The 18,998-nt window shown below is 39.2% G+C and overlaps 1 protein-coding gene and 1 pseudogene across 1 annotated transcript in view; one reads left to right on the forward strand and one right to left on the reverse strand.

Moving 5' to 3' along the window:
- Positions 1–7,781, reverse strand: part of LOC119039979 (14-3-3 protein theta-like) — a 31,053-nt pseudogene extending 23,272 nt beyond the window's left edge.
- A 240-nt stretch (positions 7,782–8,021) lies between these two features.
- The window catches only part of OSBPL8 (oxysterol binding protein like 8), a gene marked incomplete at its 3' end in the record, with an annotated part of 149,703 nt that continues 138,726 nt past the window's right edge, over positions 8,022–18,998 (forward strand). Inside the window, 1 exon segment of the mRNA XM_053658776.1 lies at positions 8,022–8,385.

An 18,998-nucleotide genomic window follows, 5' to 3' on the forward strand; every position in this document is an offset into this window, starting at 1 on the left:
GTCTCAGACAAAGGCATGCCATCTCCAGTCCATTTCCAACAGGGATTAAGGGGTAAAGAAAACCACTGAGGAAGTCTGGTAGGGAGAGGCTGGTCTCAGCTGTGCATGTAAGAATACTGGACAAAAGTACAGCTTCCACAGGAATTGATTGCAAAACAATGAGGGGAGAATTGCAAGAGGGCCCAGGTGAGAGAGACGAATGACAGGAATGCAGTGAATAGGTGTTTTTGGAACATAGGGTATGTGCCTTCTTTTGCCATCTTGTCATCTTGGGGCAGCAGTGTTCTGGAGCAGTAAGAGATAGTAAATACCTAGGAAATTTGGAGGAAGGTGTCTAGGCAGGATTTGTCATTGTTTGGGAGGAGTGGTGCCACTAGATGCATGCTACCTGACAATGCTTTGAGTATGCATGAAACCTTCACTCCCAGCAAAGAACAGCAGAAATGACAGTTCTGAGATGCACTAGTTTATTAGGACAAGGCCTTTGCTGGTTTTGCATCCATTTCAGGAAAGAGGTGGAGTAACCTACAGATACTTGATAATGCTTTTGTAATGGGATGGGCCTTCAACCAGTAAAAACTAATAGCTTATTAAATTGAAAGACAATGTACAATCTGGTTTATATAAATTGAATTACTTGTGACTTCTCAAAAAGTCTATAGATGTGTAAATATGGGTTGAACAAAGCTAACTGGATAATCTACACTAGTAATATGAGTTTATAATCTTTTATACATTTAAAGATACAGACATAAAAGTCATTTGGACATTCTGCAGTGAAACGACAGATTTGGTTTTATCAAGAAAGCACTACAGGAGTATGTTTTGAAAAATCTCATGCGATTGGAAAGAGAGAGTAAAGCTTGGTAAAATAAAAGACAGACATAATTTCTTTGCATTATAGTTAAAACTTTGGAAGTGTAAGGGCTTACTTATTTGTTCTGTGTTTCCTACATTTACATCATTGTGATAAACAGCTTTTTATACACTCGTGAAACTGAAGAACATATTTACACTGGAAATGGGTAGGTATCATTATGAAACAAGCTCCTCTTTTTGAAATTTATTTGGAGTTTAGGATGCCCTCTGAGTTGAATTAAAACTCAGGAGCCAATTCTTACATCCTGAGCATAAATTTCTAACTATTTCCAGAGATGGTGTTAAAAGTCATAGCACCTAATTTTGAATAGGCAAGGTGGGTGGAAAGAGTAGGCAGAGCTTTTCAGTAAGACTTAATTGTCCTTTACCTATGAATAGATAATTATGTAATTCATTATGAACTTTCATTTTTAGAAGTCTGTGGTGGGAATCATTAACGCTTCATAGATAAGTGAACATTGTATATTACTCTGCCTTTTGTTTCTCTAAATCATGGTCTCCTAAATATATACTAATTTCTTAGTCTAATTATTAATACATTATCTTCACTGGTACATTATATAAATTTAAATAATAAAGTCATTATCAAGAAAAACTTAAAATGCTGCTGTACCAGTACACCTATTTAAAAGAAAATACCTACCATCTATGCTACTTATTTTCTGTACCTTCTCCCCCCTTCTCCTTCTCCCACTCCCCTGTTGCTAACCCTCCATGTGATCTTCATTTCTATGGTTCTGCTTCTATGGTTAAGCTATCCTCTTAGTTTGCTTTTAAGTGTGGTTGTTAATAACTGTGAGTTTGCTGTCCTTTCACTGTTCATGTTTTTTATCTTCTTTTTCTTAGATAGGTCACTTTAACATTTCATATAATAAGGGCTTGGTGATGATGAACTCCTTGAATTTGATCTTATATGAGAAGCACTTTATCTGCCCTTCCATTCTAAATGAAAGCTTTGCTGGGTAGAGCGATCTTGGATGCATAGATGGTAGATAGAAAATAGATAGGGGGGAGGGCAAGAATAGTAGGGGAGATATAGAATCTAAAGAACTTGAGACACATGGTCATAAACTAAAGGGGGGGAACGGTGGAAGAGGGGGTGTGCAGGGTGGAGGGGAATGAAGGGGGGAACAGAACAACTGTAATGGCATAATCAATAAAATGTATATTAAAAAAAAGAAAAATACCAGTAAAATGTTAATACAATTTTACTTAAGGAAATGCTTAATGTTGTTGCTTCTAAAGGCGTATATTAGATGGAGATAATTATACAAATGGTTATAATACTTGGTCTGATGAATTCAATAGGTATAAAGTAAGAATTTTATTGGACTTATTCTGATGTTAGGCATATGATTATTTTTTTCCTTTAAAACATTATTAAAATAATTTAACAAGTCTGTTGTATAATCACTGGTTTTTAAACTTAAGTAAATATTTAGCACTTTCAGTGCTCTTCCTTCAGTCTCATCTCTCAGACCTTCCACTTGAAGATCATTTTATTTTTGTCTAAAGAAAGAAGTTTCTTTAGAATTTGTATTAGTGAGACTGTATCAGCAGCAAAGTCTGCTTTTGCTGGCCTGAAAATGCCTTTATTTTGCCCTCATCCTTGAAAAATCTTTCCACTGAGTACTGGCAGTCATTTTCTTCTGGCCCAGTGAAGATGTTGTCCAGCTTCTGGTTTCTATCGTTACTGATGTAAGTCCATTACGGGACACTTTGAGGATAATCTGTATTTTCTCTCTGCTACTTCAAAGATGTTCTTTTTTGTTTGTTTGTTTTTAGTGTTCTATGTAGTTTCACTATGGTATATCTCAATATGGACTTATTATTCTTTAGCTTGCTTGGGATTTTGGAGACTTAAGTCTGTGGGCTGGAGTCTTTCATCAGTTCTGGGAAGTTTTCAGTCATTATCTTGTCAAATATCGCCTCTGCCCTATATTCTCTTTCTTATTCTCCTGGAGATATAATTAATTTTGGATCTCACAATGTATTCCATGTCACTTAAACTATATTTTATATTTTTCATTTCTTTTTTTCTCTTGTGTTTGCAATAATTTCCCCAAGTCTACTTCCCAGTTTACTAGGTTGTACATTTGCTGTGTCAGACTATTAAACCTGTCCCGAGTTCTAAATTTTAATAATATATATTTTTCAGTCCTTTAAGTTCTATTTTTCCAAATATCTTCAGTCATATTTTGTAGTTTATTGTTCTTTGTTCATATTTTTTCAAACTTGCCTTTTATTCCTTCATTCATATTTTATGTAATTACTTCATAGTCTGTGTCTGGTAATTTCAGTGTTTCACATCCTTTTGAATCTGTTTCTGCAATTTTACGTTCATATTGTTTCTCACTAATGATGTCTTATTATTTCTGGTTATTCTTTTTAATGTGAGCTGTTAATTTTCTTCAGAATTTTATTTATAATCATTCTGTAACACTTAAGATGAAGATAGTTCTTCCAGAGATGATTGACATTTGCTTCTGCCAGATGTCTGGGAGCACTATCAGTTAAAAATGATCAGCTTTAAGATGTTTGGAATCACCCAGGTGGTAAGAATTCAAGTTACACTTTTGAGGGAGAGCTGGATTGTGACTCCAAATTCTCAGATATGATTTTGTTTTTTCCCGTCCACTACCTGACAAGGTTTAAGACAGTTAAATTTTCTTTGTAGAGAGCGGTGTGCATGGTAGTAAGGGGCAAGTTTATTTCTAGCACATCTCTACACTGAAGGAATAATCCTTGGAACCACAGCCATGCGTGTGTGTGTGCATGTGTGTGTGTGTGCATGTAGGGCAGGTCTTAGTCTTACAAGACTAAGACTGACCTGAATATTGCACATGGATTTAAAGCAGTTAGCACGTCACATCTGCTCCCACGTCAATGGCCAGGGCAAGTCACATGACCAAGAGTAATGACGCAATTGAGCACAGTATTCAAATTTGTGTTGAATGCACCTTATTTATATCTGAGGTTGTTTTCAATCTTAACTTTCAAGAGAAATCCTCATTAGTAACTTTGGCAACATAAGCATCTCCATGAATTCTCATGAGGCTTAAGAAAAGAAAAAACCTCAAGCCAAATCTCTCATTCTAGGTCAGGGTTGAAATACATTCTGTGGGAAAGATTATCCTGACTGCCAGTGCTTATACTTAGAAATGAATAATTTCATTTGGGAAAAAACCCTTCTCATTCTTAGAAATGAATAATTAAATACTAGGCAAAAGAGATGAATTTTTATTGGAGTTAAAATTGAATAGTTAGCCCTGACCAGTATGCCTCAGTTGGTTGAGCATTGTCCTGCAAAGCAAAAGGTTGCTGGTTAGATTCCCTGTCAGGGCACATGCCTGTTTTGCAGGTTCGGTTTCTGGTCTGTGTGAGAAGGCAACTGATCAATTTTTCTCTGTCTCTTTCTCCCTCCCTTCCCGTCTCCATAAAATAAATATGTAAATAAGTATTTTTAAAAATTGGATATTTAAATTTTTTTATTGTAAACTATTATTCTTTTTTAAAAATATTTTATTTGTTTATTTTTAGAGAGAGGGAAAGGGAGGGAGAAAGAAGAGAAACATAAATGTGTGGCTGCCTCTCATGTGCCCCCTGCTGGGGGCCTGCAACCCAGGCATGTGCCCTGTCTGGGAATTGAACCAGTGACCCTTTGATACACAGGCTTGCACTCAAACCACTAAGCCACATCAGCCAGAGCTAAAATGTTATTCTTAAAATCACTTTAGCAGTAACAAATTGGTGAGGTATTTCCTAACATAGCAAATGGGTGTTATCTCAGTTACAGCACAGAATCACACATTATAGTTTCTCTTCATATTGTGATTACATTGAAAATACTAGATTGAATGATCATTTTCTGGAACCATGGAATATTAGATTTGAAAGTATCTGAAAAGCATATATTTTTCAACTATAATGTATTGACACATTATTTTGTGGCCATCAGTTGTGAGGTATGTCAAAATTGACTAAAATCATGTCAAAATCATTAGTTATTCATGATAAGAAACTATTGTAAGCAATAGTTAAAACACAGAAGATTGTGAAAGATATACTTACATATATTTCCCTATAACATCTTTGCTTTCACGTACTTGCATTCCAATTTTTTGAGTGTGGTGAAAGGAGTTGCAGCTATTTTGACAGGAATTTGAATAATCCTATGTATACCATGATGATTTGTTGCAAATGTGAACATCATCAATTGGAGAAAAAGGTTGAGTATTGTGGGCAACTTTTCTTGCAAGTCCCCTTGTCTGCACGGATGAAAGTAATCTACCAGACATGATCTGCTTGGGGAGGAGAGGTGGCCAGTCTCTCAGAGGAGAAAGACCAAGAGCCTTTTCCTCAATGGGCTTTTATTGAGTTCATTTTGCACAAGAACACAGGTAAGGATCAAACAATAGATAGCATTCAAAGAACTATGAGGGCTTATTCTCAGTCAGGGTCAGATAGCTAAAGAGCCATAAAACTTTAAGGAACAAACTTCTTGCTTGGACCCTTATCATTTAAATGAGAGCATTCTTAAACAAAACAAGTTTCACAGGATTTTACACATTCTTTCTTAGGCCTGATCACCCAGAATCCACTCTAGCCAGCAAAAGAGCTGCACCACCTTCCTTATCATTAGGCTTAAGTGGACTAGAGCCAGGAAGCGATTCTCCCAGACAGAAATGGGGACTCAGGCTATGTCAGAATAGCCAGGGGGAGAGGGTCCATCACTCTCTCTTTCTTGCAGCACCCCCCGCTGCCATTCCTTCCTTGATGGCCTCCCAAGGGATTGTGTTTGGCTTAGGCTGCCCCTCCTCTGAGGGGTCTCACCTGTCTTTAACCTACTGTCCAGGCGTTGGGAGCAGGGGATGAAGCAGAAGCAGCACTGCTGCCAGAGACAAGCTTTGTCTCCTCGTGGCTCGCATTCCGAAGTTTGCGCACTCAGCCTTAGCCATGGGGAGCAGTTACAAGTCCTGAAACCAGGCAGAGTGGTTCCCAACAGAGTATTATTCCTTAAAAGCATGAAGTTCAAGGGAAAAAAAAGAACTTGAAATACAGTAAATAATTTATCTAGTCATACATCTAACGAGCTAAATCTATAATCTAGACCTCCTTGCTTCCAGTACAGTACTTTCCATTACAATAAATTGCCATTCATTTTCAACAGCCAATATAAGAATGTGGGGTTAAGGCAGGTGAGGATTAGACAAGACTTTGCCTCCTATTTCTAATCTTCTGTCTCAGTAACAAGGGAAAGGAAAAGTACCAGAAAACAGTGCCCAGATGGTGGTATATTTCATGTTATCTATGCTCTAGGAACATTCTTTATCAAATTTATTTGATTGCAACTTGCAATAGGAAATACAGTTTAAATCACAACACACTCTTCCCTTCCCTAAGACAAAAGTTCCATAAAGCAATACTTGACCTTAGTAGATATACACATTATTTTATACACTATTCTATTCCATTGAAAAATAAAATTGTCTTGGCTGGATAGCTCAGTTGGTTAGAGCATTGTCCTGATGTGTTAAGGCTATGGGCTAGATCCCCCCATCAGGGCACATGCAAGAATCAAAGGAATTCATAAATAAGTGGAGCAACAATTAGGTTGCTCCCCGCCCCCTCTCTCTCTAAAATCAATACATTTTAAAAAATAAAATTGACTTTTGTGTCAGTTTGAAACAAAACTGCCCTGGAAAATAGGTTTCAGTCTGTTGACAAACTGCAAAGTTACTAGCTTGGCTGAAATAATGACATTCACAGAATAATAAACTTCCCTCATATTCATTTGAACCACAAGTACAATCTCTCAGACTTCCAGAGTTTATAGAATCTTTTCTTCATTGGAACACCAATTCGTCACAATATCTCATAGATTCTAAGACTTATTTTCACATTTTAACATCTCTAAATTCAAGATGGGTCGTTTAAAAATCAATGGCATGGCGTAGTTTAATTGATCGTATTTTTCATTCTTGGGTAACATGAAATAATGGTTAGTCTTAAACTCCATTTTTTCCTAACAGTTTCATTGACATACATTAAAAATAAGGATTATATAGGCCAAATTCTATTGCTTATTCATTTCAAAGTATCCAGGTAATCAGAAAATTTTTTGACATCTTGTTGAGAAAGTGTAGTGAAATGAAAACTGCCTAAGAAAAAAGCCTTGGTTATGGCCTGGAAAGAACCATGATACAAACGGAGTTTAATATTACAGAAAACTTTCTCATGTGTGTTCTCGTTAGGGTTTGATCACGAACTTTCTGCTTGCCTACTTTATTTCTGTTTTGTTACTTTCTTTAGCATTTTACTTGTTTCCTCTCATCAACAGGGTTCAGGGGCACAGTTGCTCCAAAAATGGTTTTAAAAAAAGGCAAAAGATTATATCAAAAATTAAGGTACTTAAATCAAGAATTAACATTTATTATAAAAATGGGACGGACTGCTAAATTTCAAACTGCCACCAACCTAGCACATTGTAGAACTTAATGCTGGCACGAAGGATCCTGAAACAAGACTAGGAACAACAACAAAAAGGTTTGCAAGGGCTATTTTCATCCTAGTCTAGTTGAACTATACCATCCTTTCCTTAAAAATAAAAATCCCTAAAGAAAAAAGTAAATTAAATGACATAATTAAAATGCTACTAGAAACTGGAACAAGCAGTGACAGATTTTCAAGCGAGACACCATGAGACTTTTTTTCCCCCTTTGTTTGGTTAGAACTTGAGCCAAGCCCTAGGGTGGGGAGGCGGGTCTCTCGGTCCGGCCTCAGAAGAGCGTGGGCTCCGGAGCCCTGCGAGGGAAGCTCTACCGTGTAGTCTCCTCCGATTGGGCAGGAGCCTGTACGACCGGTCCGGAAAGCCTGGCCTTAGCACGTCTCCGGGCTCGCATCCCGCGGCTGCTCTCGGTTGTGCGGAAGCTCCTCCATGGCGATAAGCCTAGCAGAACAAGGTGCTGCCAGTCGCTTGGGCGGGGTTGCCACCGACCTGGCAGGAGAAGCCGGTGGGCTGTCACCTCCGCGCCGGGTCACGTGACGAGAAGGGGTGTGGCCAGATCCCGCGCTCCGTGGGGCGGGACGGGAGGGGGAGGGCGCTTGACTGTGAAGGCTCGCCAAGGCTCTGGATGCCCAGAGAGGCGGTGACTAGAGCGATGACAACATTAGGCTGCGACGTGCTCCGGGCCAGGCGGTAGTGGTAGCGGCGACCCGAACGGCTGCAGTCTTCGCTTTCGCTGCGGCAGCCGCCGCCACTGGTACCCGCAGACGGAGGGACGGTGGGGGCCTGCCCCGGCCGGTGGACTGCGGGGCCGGAATTTTCGTCCCCCTGGAGGGTCTAGCCTGCAGCGCCTCCGCTGCGGTGAGACAAAGCCCTCAGGGCTCTCTTCCCTCCTGCCGCCGGCGACAGCGGCCGAGAGAAGTTGAAGTCGGACCGGACGTGTGCGGGGGCCCCAGGAAAAACGGACCCCGGAGCCCAGCCAATCCGGGGGCTCCGCATCGGTGAGTGTCGCGTGCGTTTCTGAGTTAGGGGGCGGTGGGTTCGCACCCTACGGCGACTGCACCTCCGTGCCCTCACCTTCTGAGCCTGGGCCGGTGGGGACTCCGGGCACTCCGCGCCGAGGAGTTTCTCTCTGGCTCCTTTGTCCCCTTTTGTAGTGGGGTATTCCGGAGGCTGGCGGCGGTGGAGTGTTTTGGGGCCCACCCAGTGCGCCTGCAGCCATACAAAGCCGCGGCAGGGGCTGGGGGGAGGTAGAAGCATTTTAGCATCCCCGAAGCCTGCCTCCTCCCGAAGTTTGGGCGGACAGCCGGGTCTCGCCGGGATCCCCCGCGCCCTGGGGAGCTGGCGCTGTCACTTTGTTGCGGTTAAGGCGAGGCTCCGGTTTTTCTGTGACGGCCCGGGTGGAGGCTGTGCCGCGCGCCGCAGACTGCACCCGCCCTTGCAGGGCTGGATGACACGGTGTTGTTCCTCTGAACCTCGGCATCTGTGGCCTTCCTGTAACATAAGAGAAGCGCGAAGCCTGTGCTGTACTTTTAATTTAAAGTTTGTTTCAAAGCCCATTCTCAAAAGTGGAATCAGGTTGCAAGGAGCTTCACATACGGAGTGTGCTTTTGGTTCATTGAGACACCCACTCAGGACCGGCTGAGGCGATGCAACTGTATATGCATGTTTTCCATTCACAAAAGTCATTTAACACTTTTCTGGAGACATCTGCGCTGGGGAACACACTTTCATTTTATCTAGATGCTGTGTGAAATAATAGGTGGTGTAACTTGGGTTCCTACTTAAACTTATCTAACTGATAGTATAAGCATATTTGATTAAATACATAATTTAATGGAGCTTTTGCCTTTCTGATGCTGGAAGACTAAAATGACATCTGAGTAATACTAGACTGCCCTGTGTATGGTAGTGTTGTTAACTTCCTTTGAAACTTAGCTTCAAATTAGTGCCTCCTAGACCTTTTAAAATAACCATTTTAAACCATTTTTTGACTTTTTAGGATTCTAAGGAGAGCAAGGATTGTGGAGGAACATGGGTGAATTGCTTGTTAGGGTTTCTGTATCCCATCAGGCATCGAAACTGATCACACTGAGAGACTATGGTCAATTTCTGTGCTTGCAGAACTTGTTTTGCAATGAAATTATTAACATCATGCTAGTTTTGCAAAACAGGTTGGGGAAGGAAGAATAAGGGTATGCAGTCTGTCCTCTATTGAAAGTATGACTAATTTCAAATATTCGTTACCTCTTTTTTTTTTTTAAACAACTATGTATGGAATGACTACAATGTGCTTGTTAAGAGTACTGGGAAAGGGACCAGATGAAACATAAGAACTACCCTTTAGGTCTTCAATTATGCAGATTAAGTCTTTGTGGTCAGATTCCACGTGAACAGTTTGACCTGCAATACATTGTACACAAGTGCTTAGAAAGGCCTGTTTAATTAAAAATGGCCATGGTTTATTTCTGCTATTGAATACTGAATATTGAATATTATTGTGTCTGTGATGTGTGAAATTATTTTTTTCATTTATAATGTTATTCCATTTTAGAGGCAATCAAATATGTTTCTTTGAACACATTTATGCACTTAGAAATTTGGCAATATCTAGTTTTTTGGCTAATTTTGAACCTTGAGGTATACTTTGGGGAGAAATATACAGTTCTAAAGAAAACTAATAACATGTGTTTAATCCATGAAAAAATAAGAAATATGTAATTATGGGTAATGTGGTTATGTTTTAATTTGAGAAAAATAAAATTATGAATTTACAAAATCTTCATTACAAAAGGGTCTTTATTAAAGAACAGATTGCAGAATTTCTTCAACTAGTGAATGCTCTTAGTACATTTAAATTTGGTTTGTTTATAAATAATCCTCCAAGAGCAGATTACTTGTATTGAAACATGAAAGACAGAATAAAGAATTGATACTTAATGTAGTTTTCTAATATTATTTTGGAAAATTCTTTCCTAATAGCAACACCTGAGGTATTATATTTTCACATTTATATTATACTATTTAAAGCCAAACACATTTGTAGCAATGATCTCCAGGCATCAGGAGAGTCAAAATAGAAGACCATAGGCTCTCCTTTATTCTTAGGAATATGACCTACAAATATTACATAAATACAAGTTACATAAAAAACTCTCTGAGTAAGTACTTCATTAATGAAGGTGGCTGTGTGCAAGGAGATTGATGGAGGTGCTTGATTGTGGCAGTTGTGGCTGAAGTATAGTTTTATCATAGATGGGACACGGAAAGAGACGTCTGGACTCATGCGTAAAGATTTCATGTCAGTATGTGGGAAACCCCTGCGAGATTTTAGATCTTTCCTTCCTTCCATCTTGGTCCCTCACCTCCTCTTATATCTTCTGAAAGGCGTGAGGTTGAGGGTCTCACCTGGAAGACATGATAGAAGGGATTTTTTCTCCCTAAAAAATGTTGTCAAGTTTGCAGGCTTTCTTCTGAGACCTTGTAGGAAAGGAGTCCTTGTCCTGGAATATCACATCCTTACCCTCTGTGTTATTTTTACCTTTGTTAAAGTTGCAAGCAATGTAATCTGTCCACGATAACAAGGACCTTGTCTAGTTTGCTTACCATTGACCCTGAAAATTCTTAATAGTCATTGAAAGAAAAAATGTATTTCCAGACATATGACTGGAAAACAAAGAGGTATATGTGATAATGTAGTCCAAAGTAGATACCGTATAAGCAGTGAGGTGATAAAGAAGGATATTGGCTTAGGAGGAGGGGAACAGGTCACTTAATCAGGGAAACTTTCTTGGAGGAGGTGGTTCCTGAGTTCAGTCTTGCAGAAATGGTTATATCTGAAGGTACGTAAGTTTTCTCAGGCAGTAGAGAGCATGAACAAAAGCATTTAAACTTGGTAGTCACATCAGATTAAGTAGAGCGAGTTATTTTTGGTAATATGAAGAATGTTTCTTCTCTCACAACTGTTGCCTCTCCCAAAGAAGTAGGTTGGCACACCTTAAAAGAGCTGTGATTTAGAGTAGTTGAGTTTGAAAGTGACAGTGATACAGTGAAAGCAAGAGAATTGAACTGGGGATCAGAAAATTCGAATTGGATTTCTAATTACATCTTATATGAGCAAGTGTCCTTGGGCAAAAAACTGGGCCTTAGTTTTCTCATTTGTAAAAGGAGGATAATAATCCTTATCCCATATGCTTGTTGGGAGAATGAAATTACATAATGTATATGAAAGTGCCTACCGCAATATCTAACACATAGGAGAAAGCAACAATCATGAAATTATTTAAAATATTTCTTTGTCTTTAGATTTTTAAGAATTATTTTGGTGTATTTATCAAGAAATTCAATGTGTACTTGAATTTTGAGTTGACCCACATATTACCATGTTTCAAAATTTTGGATGCTTAGTTTTCTTTCAATCAAGCATATGTTTTCTAATAGAAAGGAGGCTTGTGTCCTTAATATTAACACAACGAATGGTAGACCCCTCAGATTTTTAAAGCATCAAGTAAGGGATATGTATGGATAAAAATCTGAGCCTTTTAGGTTTTTCTTCTCTACAGAATTGGTTTTCGAAGAAATTGCTTTTGTCTGTCATGCCATCTATCTATTCATTGTTGTAAAGAAATGGGATTTTCCTGCTATTAAGAAGAAAAGTTACCAAAAAAAGTCCTCTATATTTTCTAGTGATCTGATGGTAAACTGAAGGATCTCTACCTATTGTCCTTTATTTTAGAACTCATTTTTTTATTTTGAAATCTCACTTTTATTTTTAAAAACTGTGCAGGTTTTCATTTACTCTTTAAATTTTTAAAAAATTATTTATGTTTGAATACAGTTGTCTCCATTTTGCCACCACCACTTTTCCCTGCCCCACCCACCCCCCTCCTCCCACCCTCCTCCCACCCTCAATCATCCCCCACATTATCCTTGTCCATGGGTCCTTTGTACATGTTTCTTGACAACCCTTTTCCTTCTTTTCCTTTTAATTTCCCTCTCCTCTCCCCTCTGGTTACTGTCAGTTTAGTCTTAATTTCAGTGTCTTTGGTTATTCAGTTTAGTCTTAATTTCAGTGTCTTTGGTTATATTTTGCTTGCTTGTTTGTTCTGTTGATTAGGTTCCACTTATTGGTGAGATCATATGGTATTCGTGTTTCACCGCCTAGCTTACTTCATTTAGCATAATGCTGTTCAGTTCCATTCATGCTGTCTCAAAGGGTAGGAACTTCTTTCTTTCTGCTGGCTAGTGTTCCATTGTGTAAATGTACCATAGATTTATTTTTTAAAGTATTTTATTTGTTTATTTTTAGAGAGAGGGGAAGGGAAGGAGAAAGAGTGGGAGAGAAACATGGATGTGTGGTTGCCTCTCATGTGTCCCCTTCTGGGGACCTGGCCTGCAACCCAGGCATGTGCCCTGACTGGGAATCGAACCGGCAACCCTTTGCTTCACAGGCTGGTGCTCAATCCACTGAGCTACACCAGCCAGCCAGGGTTGTACCATAGTTTTTTGATCCTCTCATTTACTGATGGGCACCTAGGCTGCTTCCAGCACTTGGCTATTGTAAATTGTGTTGCTGTGAACATTGGGATGCATAGATTCTTTTGAATTGCTGTTTCAGGATTCTTAGGGTATAATCCCAGCAGTGGAATTGTCAGGTCAAACAGCAGTCCATTTTTAGTTTTTTGAGGAAATTCTATACTGTTTTCCACTGTGGTTGTACCAGTCTGCATTCACACCAACAGTGTATTAGGTTCCCTTTTCTCCACAACCTCACCAGCACTTGTTTGTTGATTTGTTTACAATGGCCATTCTGACTAGTGTGAAGTGGTATCTCATTGTGGTTTTAATTTGCATCTCCCTGATGGCTAGTGATGCTGAGTATCCTTTCATATGTCTCTAAGCCCTCGGTATGTCCTCCTTGGAGAAGTATCTGTTCAGGCCCTTTGCCCAGTTTTTAATTGGATTGTTTGTCTTCCTGAAGTGGAGTCATGTAAAAAACTCAGTGTTGTTTGAGCAGGCTAATAGACCTCTGTATCATTTCTTCTCTAAGCTTTCTGTTCTAATAGCTGCTTGTTTTTTTATGAATCTCAAATTTTATTGTACTTTTGTAAAGTCTTTGTAGTGTTTATAACCCATGGAGTAGTCTATTGTTTATGTAATATTTGGAAGGGATTTTTGTTTTAAAAAGACTAAAAAGAGTCTGAGTCTCAAAATGGTAAAGAAGGCAGTTACCCAGATAGAATATATCTTCTATATTCACAAAGGACTGGAAAAAAAAGAGGAAATAGTTTTAGAACTTGAAAACTTTTCAGAATAAAAGGAGAAACTTTTCGATTTAGGGTTGTTAAAAACTTGATAGATTCAAAGGGGGATTGTTATAGTTCCCAAAGTAGATGTAGTAGGAATGGCTGATTATCATCATCATAATTAGCTAATATGCTGTGACTGTTAACCCAGGTTCCACTTTAAAATTACTTGGCATGTTCTCATATTTATTCCTCACAGTGACCTCCTTCTTCCCCCACACCCCGCTGCCATCCCTCCTCTCAAATCAGGCTATTTTCTTATCCTTTGTAAACCTCCTGCCCAGGTGGTGGAGCCTAGCAAAAGGATTTGAATTTGAAATTTAAGGAAATCTTTGACTTCAAAGCTTCTCCTCTTAACCACTGAATTATACTGACTTGTAGAATTTATTTGCAGATGCCCCTTATAACAGGTCTTGACTTTATGATATTTGTGAGACTGCTTTGACTATGACCTGATGAAAATGCACTTTGTAATAAGATGGCATATAGCCTCAATTTTTTTTCTATTTTGTGTGTATTTGACATCCTATTTTTTTTAATTAAAAGAATATAGTAAGTAAAATAATTCTTTAATATTTATTCAGTTGCCATTTTCTCACTAGGAAATTCCAGGGTCTACCAGAGATATAAGAACAAGTTAGTCACAGTATTTTAAGACTTATTACAATTTTTAAAATGAATACTTTAAATTTTTAAAATTAGTGTGGATGTTTATTATGTAGTCTATTTGAGGGACACAAATATATGTAATGAAATCTATCCTTTTTTTTTTCATGACCAGTCCAAGCCACTTAAGTTTATTTAAGCCTTCTGCTGCTGAATTTTCCACCATTAAACTGACTTGGTTTTTGACTGCCAAATGCCACATATTAGCAGAAGTATATTAGTTTATCAGTTCATCCAGTTTCTAACAATGAAGGCTCAGACCCCTGTGGAAATTACAGAATCTGTGTAGGTATATTTTGATGGGGTTGGGGAAATGGTAGATCTGGGGAGAGAGCAGTCCAATCTACGTAAGATTATTACTGGGTTAGATTAATGAGGGAGGGTGCCTTGGCCATGAGGGCACAGGTACATTGTTCAAGTGCAGAGGGAATTGAAAGACTTTTGAAGGCTAGCTTTGCTGTATACTTTTGCCTACTATTTTGACTATAACATTTAAGATTAGCAAAACAGAAGTAAAGAAAACAGTACAATGTACCATAGTGGGGAATTTGTAATAGTTCCTGGGCTGTTTTGCAAGATGTTTGTGGATCCTTTATAAATATTCATTGATAACAATGGAAAGAATCTCTTACTACCTGTTATTTTAGAAGTATGGAGAGGCAGATTAGTATGGGCTGTGGAACAGAACTGCTTAAATTCAGAACCTGCACAGCCACTTACCATTTATTTAGCTTATTGCCTTGTGATCCTGTGCTGATATGAGTTGGCTGCAGGAGAAGTAAATGGTGTATTTAGTCAGAAATGAGGCCCAGAGGTGCATCCTGTGAGTTTTCCAAGGTTCTTATGTGGTATGGAAGTTCTCACATAATCATAGTGAAGGAAATAAAAGTTAGCAGAGAGCCAGCAAGCCTATCATGAGGCTACTACTGTGAAGGGAGAGGCCATGTGAAAAAGGTTTTAGGGAGGGCAACTGTGCAGATGCTTCCTCGTGTAGTGTAGTTTACACTGGGAAGTGGTTGCTCAGCCAGTAATGCATTTCTCAGTCATTTTCTCCTCTACCCCCATCCTGCATTGAAGTGGGGCCATGTGACCAGATTTTTGCCATGGAATGTGAATTCGAACTATGTTGTAATGTCTAGCTTGAAGTGTTCTTGTTTTCCCTTCCACAGGCTGTGGGGGCGACCGCCAAAGATGAGAATTGTGTGTCTATTACCTTCTTAAGCATGGTGTGGCTCGGCTGTAGGCCTCTGGCTTGAAGAAGGTCTGAGTCTGGTCCCTGTTCGGGCGCCAGATGTGGGGGCGACTACTTCACAAGTCCCCCCAGTGCCAGGGACACGCGTGAATGAATAAATATGGCCGAGAGATGCTGAGATCTGTTTGGGATGGAGGAGTGGGCTGTGGCCAGTTTCTCCGAGGAGAAAAAGGCCCCAAGCGTCCTTTTCCATAGCCTTTTATTGGGTTGTAATACACAGGAATACAGGGTGGCAAGGATCAAACAATAGATAACATTACAAAGAGATCTGAGGGCTTAGTCTGACTGAGTGTCTGTCAGGAAGAGAGTTGCAGAAACTTTGGGAGACATACTCATTTCCTCTCAGACCCTTATCATAAGAATGAATCTTAGCAGAGCAGATTTCACAGGTTTATCAGCAAGTCTTTGTGATGCCAGATTTTTCCCCAGGGCACGCTCTAGCAAGGCAAGGAGCTGCACCTCTCTTCAACAGGTATTCAGGCTTAAGGGGATTAGAGCCAGGAAGTGCTTTTCCCAGAGAACGTGGGGACTCGGGCTTTGACAAAACCAAGGGGGGAGGGAGAGTCCATTACTCTTTGTTGCAGCCCCGCCCCCAAGTCCTTCCAGGAAGGCCTCCGAGGTGATCGAGTCTGGCTTAGGTTGCCCCCCACTGTGAGGGGTCTTACCCGTCATTGACTTCTGACCAAGCTCTGGGGGCAGGGAGAGGAACTGAGGCAGCATTTGCTACCAGAGACAAGCTTTGTCTCCTGTGGCTGGCATTCCAAAGGTCATCTCTCGCCCTTAGCCACAAGGGGTATAGATACAATTCCTAAAATCAGGCAGAGTGGTCTACAACAACAGGCCAGATGCAGAGGCAGGGTCTCTTATGATATGTTAAAGGCATAAGGTTGGAAGGATCTAGAGTCCCTAAATTACCATGTGGGAGAAAGCTGTGCACCAAATAGAAGCACCCACTCCATACTAACTTTAATGAGAAATTTTGATTATGTGAAAGGACTGAAAATTGGGAGTTTATTTGTTGGGCAGTTAGTGTTGCCTTAGCTATAAGCATGGGCTGCATAGAGGAGGTCATTGAGGCCCTAAGGATATTCATACCATCAGGAGCTGAGGTGGGACCAAGTTAGGAAATCCCTAACTGGATACTGTTCCAACATACACATCAACATACGCCTTTAGGACTCAATGAGGGCCAATGACCAAACCTCAGAGGTGGTGAGGACCCAGAGGGCAGTCCTCAGGTCTGCATTCACGCCAATCATAACCATCCCTGTGCCCATAGAAGCTTTTCTCTGTGACCACATGCCATCATTAGAATCAGGAGCAGAGAGAAATGACAAAAATTTTTCTATAAAAGTTCGAAGAGTTCCCTTAAAAGCAGGGTTTCTCAGCCTGGCACTGTTGACATTTTTGGGCTAGCTAATTGTGAGTGGCTTGCCTGTGCCTTGTAGAATGTTTAGCAACGTCCTCATTCTCTACTAATTAGATGCTAATACTACCTTCCCAAGTTATACAACCAAAAGTGTCTCCAGACATTGCAAATGTCCCTTTGGGGACAAACTCACTTTTAATAGAGAACCACTGTCTTAAAAAAATGAGTTAATTTGAAATTATTTTAAACTGAAGAAAACTTATCTTTAATTAAAGGACTTTTTCCCCTTTTAGGAGATGGGTGGTGTTCATGGGGGGTGCTTATTTATGAATATGCAATAAAGGAAGCTATGTTTTTATGAAATATACTGGTTTCTATTAAATGGTGATCCACATTTATATTGATTTATCAATTTAGACATCTGTATTCCCATTTTTCTTTCTTAACTGGTAGCTATATTTCTTATTGTTTAAATAAACATATCCATCTCCCATTTTTCTACCCAAATAACCCCAGCTGTCATGTCCATAGAATCTCTCCGAATGACAAAAACCAGTAAATAGTTTTGATATTATGATTATGTAAATGTTATTTAATGCTGGGCCAGGTGGTGTGCTTAGATTGTGATTGCTTTTCTACAGATCGTATTAAGCAGCCCATGAGCTACTTGAGGAAAAATGTTGATAGCATCAAGGTTCAATAGATTTTATTTTATTTATGTTACCAGTTTCTCAGAGCCTAGCCATTGAATTAAAAAAAAATTGGACATGACTTTCTGTTTTCTTGGTGTTTCTAATTGCTCCCTTTTCTTGTGCTATATGCTTTTATCATAGTCTTTCAGTTCCTCTGCACCCATCCCTTACTTCTGAGCATAGTGTCTGTTGCACTGTGTTCCCTATTTATCTGGAATTGCCTATATTTTTGTTTCAGTTTGGACTGCTTTTGTTTTGAGTCTCTTTCTAAAACCTCCTTTCCTTTCACTGTACTCTTAACATTGGATTCATTCTATTACAGGTCTTCCTCTTTTTTCTTTAATGTACTTGATCTTTTTTTCTAGATTACATTCTCAAGTAACATCCTAAAAACTGTGTTTGAGAGGCAGACTTTGATTTATTCAATGTACAAAAATGTCTTCATTCTATTCTCATATTAGACTGATAGTTTGGCTGGGTGCAACATTGTAGCTTGCAAATAATTTTCCTATAGAACTCTGAAAGCATTGTTTGGTTGTTTTCTGGCATCCAGGAATGGTTAATAGAAGCCATAAGCCATCTAATTCACTGTCCTTTTAAGATATTTTATTTATTTTGTCTGAAGGCCTTTAGGATCTTCTTTGTTTTACATTCCTGCTACAAAGTCATAATGACATATATAGATTGTTTTGTTTCGGTTATTTGTTCTAGGCATTCGCTTTCCCTTATTGTCTGAATCAGATTCTTTACCTCTTGGAAATTCTCCTCTATTGTCTTTGATATTTTCTTTCCTTCATATTCTTTTTTTGCTTGTTTTCTCTTCATTAAGCTGATGTTTTCTCTTTTGAATTGATCCTCCTTGTCTCATTTTTACTTTCAAATTTTGTGATTTTCTTTGCTTTGTGTTTAGGGTATTTTTTTTCCCATAGTTTCTGGCTGATTTTTTTTTTTTTTTTTTGCAGGTGGGGCAGTGAGGATAACCTATGAATTTTCTTGTTCTTTTTTTCTTTTTTCTACCATTCTTGTATTATGTTGTGATTCTTTAGTCTCAGAATATATAAAGTATATTTTTTAACGATATCTTGTGTTTCCTTAGTTGTCTCCTCTTCTTCTCTGGTCAGTTATTATGTTTGTTTTGTGGTAATTCTTTTCTTTTTTTTTTAAATATATTTTATTGATTATGCCATTACAGTTGTTCTATTTCCCCCCTTCATTCCCCTCCACACCCTTCCCCCACCATTCCCCCCTTTAGTTTATGACCACGTGTCTCAAGTTCTTTAGATTCTATATCTCCCCTACTATTCTTGCCCTCCCCCCATCTATTCTCTGC

Source organism: Artibeus jamaicensis, unplaced genomic scaffold (genome assembly GCF_021234435.1).
Source record: "Artibeus jamaicensis isolate MK-2021 breed Jamaican fruit bat unplaced genomic scaffold, CSHL_Jam_final scaffold_584, whole genome shotgun sequence".
NCBI classification, from domain to species: Eukaryota; Metazoa; Chordata; class Mammalia; order Chiroptera; family Phyllostomidae; genus Artibeus; species Artibeus jamaicensis.